The sequence below is a fragment of the Chiloscyllium plagiosum genome, chromosome 23 (assembly GCF_004010195.1).
Source record: "Chiloscyllium plagiosum isolate BGI_BamShark_2017 chromosome 23, ASM401019v2, whole genome shotgun sequence".
In the NCBI taxonomy this organism is placed as follows: Eukaryota; Metazoa; Chordata; class Chondrichthyes; order Orectolobiformes; family Hemiscylliidae; genus Chiloscyllium; species Chiloscyllium plagiosum.
Genome location: NC_057732.1, coordinates 35084040 through 35090053, shown reverse-complemented (window position 1 = coordinate 35090053; position 6014 = coordinate 35084040).

The window sequence follows — 6014 nt, the reverse complement described above, 5'->3', positions numbered from 1 at the left end:
TTAAGCTTCTTTGAAAAAGTTCATTCATGGGATGTGGAAATTGCTGGCTAGGCCAGCATTTATTGCCTATTGCCTATTGCCTATTGCTTATTGCTTAATGTTCAGAGGGCAGCTAGGAGTTAACCACATTGGTATGGCTTCAGATTCACATGTAGGTCAGATCAGGTAAGGTTGGCAGACTTTCTTCCTCAAAGGATATTAGTGAACCAGATGGGCTTGTCCCCTGCCAATCAGTGATAGATTCATGATCATCATTTGGCTCTTATTCCCAGATGTTTATTGAGTACAAATTCCACCATCTGCCATGACAGTATTCAAGCCCAGTCTCCAGAACATTATCTGGCTCTCTAGATTAATATTGTGTGTATTAAGCAATATTAAGTTGACAACAGTTGCTGATTGGTTTCTGGAGTTGTGACCTGTTGTGGATGCTAAAGCCCATCAACCTGACGACAAGTTTCTGATTGGCTCTTGGGCAACTGAATAGTTTGTGGATGTGCATGATGCTGGCAGAAGTCTTTGGATTGCTGCAAGAGCAGATAGCATTGAAGTAAGAATGATTTTTTCTTCTTTAAATCCCTGAAGCAATCTAGATTTCTTTTCCCTCACCAGTTACTATAAACTATAGCCTTGAACCAGCAATTAAGAGACTTTACAGTTACAGTTAAACTGAATATTGAGATCAGTACTCAATACAATTCAAAATGACTAATTCTAGAGTCAAAAATGAATTCTATTAATATTCACATGAGTGAATATTCTAGATCATTTAAAGAGAACAGTTATGAGATTCAAAGGGAAAATAATAACATATATGCACAGTTTCAATCTTTTTACTGCAAATAAGAAATTATCACAGTTCCTTTTGAAGAAAAATGAAGAATTATCAAAGGGAATGTGTGAGCTGGTAACACTTAGTTGAATTTAAGAAAATGTTGACCTGGAAAGAAAAGGCATGATTTATCAAGTTACTTTTCAGGAGCAAAAAAGGTCTTCTGAGATGAAGGATAAGCAAATAAAGCATGTTATTGGCTTGAATTAAACAGAATTGTTTGATTTTTGCTTTGAACATATTGAGAGTATTTTATTGGTCAACAACATTCCTTCAGGACTCGTGAATAAGATGAAATGGTAATAAATAGGGTATGTAAAATTAAATGAGAAGTGATTAAGGCAAGAAGCTAAATTATGAAAAAACACAGCAGCAAATAAGAATTGGAACAATGTGTCCTGGTGTAATTCAGTAGAATGGCACTTTGGTATTAATATGTATTTTAGTGGAAGAAAAGTTTAGATGAGAATCATACGTTGATAGCTTTCTCTTGGTGCTGTTTGTATCCTTGTCTATTTCTTTGAAAGAGAATTGGATTTGACGGTTGGGCCACCAGTCAAGGCATCGGCACCAGACCGGGAGAATTAAACAAGGAATTCCCAGATCTTTTGGCTGATCACATGAGTGTCAAGAGCACATGGCATGGTGTGCCACGTGATTATCCAAGGAAATGCTGGAAACCTGTTCAAAATGGAATTGTTCCCAAGTTGGAAATTGTTGCACTGAAAAACATGATCAATTCAGGGAGTTTGTTCTCTGATAACTGTCTTTGACTTTCAGTGATTACTTTGAGGAGGGAACATTGAGGATGTCAATTGTGGGATTTGAAGGCACCATGCTTGGATGTAGAAGGGATAATAATTTTGCGGGGGGGGGCGGCATCTCAAGGTGTAGAGGGAAAGACTATAGAGCCTGCAAAGGACACTGGGTATTGTAGGGAAGGCCGCAATGTTCATAACTGTCACTATCCTTGTTTCAATGGGAGGCAGTGCAGGATAATATTTGCACAACCATCGTAACTGGCTTGGGACGTGGTGGTTATACTAGGGGCATTACCACATGAGTGGTTGTAGTCCTCTCCCACTGAGGTAGGGATTGCCCCCTTATGAGGAGAGGAATGTTGGGCTCTCCTTCTACATCCAAGCATGGTGCCTTCAAATCCCACAATTGACATCCTCAATGTTCCCGCCTCAAAGTAATCTCTGATAACTGTCTTTGACTTTCAGTGAACAAACTCGCTGAATTGCGGGATGTTTTCTCCTGGAATGAGACAAAAAGAGGAATTGAGTTAAATGGAAGTGGCTGTTAGTGCTGGTGAGGGTTGTGAGGAAAGGTGTTCAGTTACCCAGGGTGAGTGAGAAGGCAGCACAGAGGATAACAAGAATCTCTGATAACTGTCTTTGACTTTCAGTGAACAAACTCGCTGAATTGCGGGATGTTTTCTCCTGGAATGAGACAAAAAGAGGAATTGAGTGAGATGGAAGTGGCTGTTAGTGCTGGTGCAGGCTGTGGGGAAAGGTGTTCAGTTACCCTGAGTGAGTGAGAAGGCAGCACAGAGGATAACAAGGGTTAGTAACTTTAGGAGATTGGAGTGGGTGAGAACCATTGGAGGAGGATGCTGGGTTCATTGATGGGAGTGGGAGACCATGAACCTTGGTGGGACTTTGGAGCAATGACCAACATGACACCTCTGGTCTGAGTGCTGTAAGGTCCCAGCATCAGTGAGTACTACTCCTCCACTGCTGAGCCCAGCCTAAGATAGAGCATGGTGCACATTTAATGAGGTGAGACTGGATCAGAAAAATCACTAAGATTCACAGAGTGAAGCCGACTCCAAAGCTCATATTAGACACTTTGCCCAATTTTGGGAAAAATTCATCCTGTGAAGAAATCCTCGACTTCAACATTGTGTAACCAAAGACATTTCCTTTGGCTTGTCTGTAAGTTCCTTTGTCAGTCACTCTTCTGGAAAACAGCACGATCTTTCTTCACCTCTGTATTGCCCATTTAGTTACTGGGCAGTCAGCTTTTGAACTTTCTGTTTCAATCTCCAATAATTTTGATATTTTTATTGCACTTCCTATTTCTTTCACCCCTTTAAATATACTTTTCCCCTGACGATCCTTCTTGTCATTAATATCTCTTTGTGAAAATAACAGGACGCACTCACTAAGTTATTTTTCTCCTGACTGGAATATTCACAATGTAATACACATCAGTGTCCTGAATTATTTTGTGCACTTTCTTTTGCTCCATAAAACAAATATTGTTTCCGGCTGCATAGTTTCTATGATTTGAACTTTCTTTTCCTTGTTGGATTTTCCACATTGCCGCCTACCCACCTGTAACGCATTGTGTGAGATATTATAAGTACCTGTCAGACATGCTGCTTTTCAGATCTTTGGTACTTAATGCTCATCTAAATATGTTAAAATTTATTTGAACACTAGTTTGGAAAACTTGTGCAATTCTAATTGCTCTCACATTTTCATTCTTTTTCTCTAACTTCAACGGCCCAGCATACTGTCCCCATAACATTTCCTTTTCTTTTTCAAATTCTACAAATTTCCAATTTGGTTTCTTTCTTATTGTCTCACATTTTAATTGATAAGCTTCAGCATCATCCCATAAATATTAAGTATTGCTCTTTTAACAGTTTTATAATCTGAAGATTGTTCTTATGATAAATTGGCATGCATATTATACCTGTTCCTATCATAACATTCTGTAACATCTTTTGGCTTGAATGCCCTCTAGTTTTCCTCACTTGAACCTGCGTCCTCCATACTTTTGGATCTGAAACACTCATTGTGTTTTTATTTTACACAGCTGATATATGAATGAATGTATCCATAGATAATTAAAAATGATGTCAGGATATAACTGCTACCTTTAAGGGAACCGATGAGAAATTGATCAGATACCACCTGGTCAATCCAAGATAGAAGATGAACTGTTCATGCACTGTGCATCCATTACTAAGCTAATTAACAATCTACTCATACAATCCTGGACCAATCAGGTTCGAAGGTACAGCTATTGTTGTGGTTTGGGAAGAGCTAATAAGAACTTGCATATCCATAATGCCTATGCGAACAGGAGAAAGAAGATAGGAGAGGGAAGGAAGATGAAGAGACTGCATCCCAGCCATCTAAGAATTAGTATTCCACTGGAGAATGGCTAACTCAGATCAGTTCTGTCCTCATGATGTGTTAGATCCCATAAGATTTAAGTGAAACAAGGGAAAGGTAGCACTCAAGTATTCATGTCAAGACTGTCATTTTATTTTTCGGTATTTTGATCGTGAACTGAAGTGCGAAAAGAGTTTTTGTTTTAAAACAAAGGATTGCTGAAAGAATGCTGCATGTTTTATGAAAACAATTAGTCTGACACTCACTGTGAGCACTGTTTACACAGCTGATGGTCCAAGGAATTGTAAGGAAAGGTGCAGACAAGCTGAAGCCAAGGGGTGCTCACAAATGGAGCTTTGGCTGATAACAGATAGCTGATCGGTCTGTGGATTAATAACCAGTCATTAATAACACATCTTTCTGCCTGCAAAAAGCTGATTAGTTGTTAGGGAGCTGAACAGCATGGGGTTGTGAACAGGACACAGTCATCACCTCATGAGCCATGTCTGCTCTCTACAGCAAAACCCGAAGCCTGCTCCGATAATCATTTCAGGAAAACGACCATTTTGTTAATTTGTTCAATGTTTCGGAACAAGAATCATTCATAATACTGAAATCTTCCTGGATGTGTAAAAACATAATGGCATTGCACCTCCCCATAACGCGATGCAGTATTCAGTCTTGAGTTTGTCTGATCCTGTGATCCATTTTGGATAAGCCACTGGAAGGGAACTTTCACTGTTATGTTGTACAGATCTTCAGCTTGTTTCAAATAACATTGAAAAAAAAAACATCTTCCTATTCATGAGGGACACTCTTTGATTTAGGATAATGTATGCCTTGTCTACGGTTTTACACTTGTCACGGCAATTCGTAGTATCTCAGGATGGGTGGTGGACATTTCACCCCCCCATGCAGCCTCATGTCTGTAGGCTGCAACCTTTGTTCCTTAAGCCATGGAATTGAATCTGAAGGATGGTGACACACCATCTAAATTAAACCCTCATTGACTTAAACCAATTCTCTGAAATTCAAACCATTTCAATCATCAATTTTCCTTAAATGCCAGTACCATTGTTGTTAAAAGCAGGATGTCCACAGCATTGATATGTTTATATGCAAATGATTGATTTCTGCTCTCGAATGGTATTCTGTTTCTGCACATTCTGTGACAGTGACTTCGAATGCTATATCTGCAGAACTTTTTGTCCTGCCTGGGCACGATTCGACCCAGAGACGTTCCTATTCCACAGTTGTCTCATTGTAGATGCTATTTTAAATCTTGTATTCTTGCATTTTACCAAAGCTGCTTTAAATTGAATTCCTATCGAGTTGTTAGACTTTATAGTACAGCAATGTCGCAGTTCTTCCTTCATCGCCAACCTTTTAAAATCTGTATTTCTATTACATTGAATTTAATTCTTTTTAATGTTTTAAATTAAAATGCACACTGTTCTGGAGGGTTTTTAAAAATCATCATTCTGAAGCTTCTTAAATCTGTTTCTTTGTGATGTTGTATCCCTTTGTTACTTACTGTTATTCCCACACATTTCAATGACTAAAACTATAGCTACCATGTTTATCTGCCTTCAGCAATGAAGTTGGAGTGTTCCCACTTCTTCCAGGATGAAGTAGACTTTTTCTAATCTTCCTCAATCTCAAACAATAAGAACGTACTTCCACACAGGGATTTTTAAATGAAGTTTTCTGGCTGCAGCATTTACAAATCTTCCCACTGATGTAGCAAATTCAATACTGACCTTCAAATTATTCACGACTCTTCTGCTCGATCCTTTCACTTGGTTTCTTAAATTGGCTTACTTTCACCTTAAATTCTGAAACCTTCCCAATTCTGTAGCCTCAGATTCTGTGGTCACTGAGAAGTCAGAAAACTCTTTCACACTTCCTGTCCCTCTTTTTCCTGGTGTTTGCAATATTTTTCATAAAATTAAGCCCCTTGCCCTAAACGGCCTCTAATGTAAATCTGGAGTCTTCAGCTGCTTCACCTTTGCTAAGGCTTTTTTTTTAAGTGTGTCTGGAATTTCTCTTTG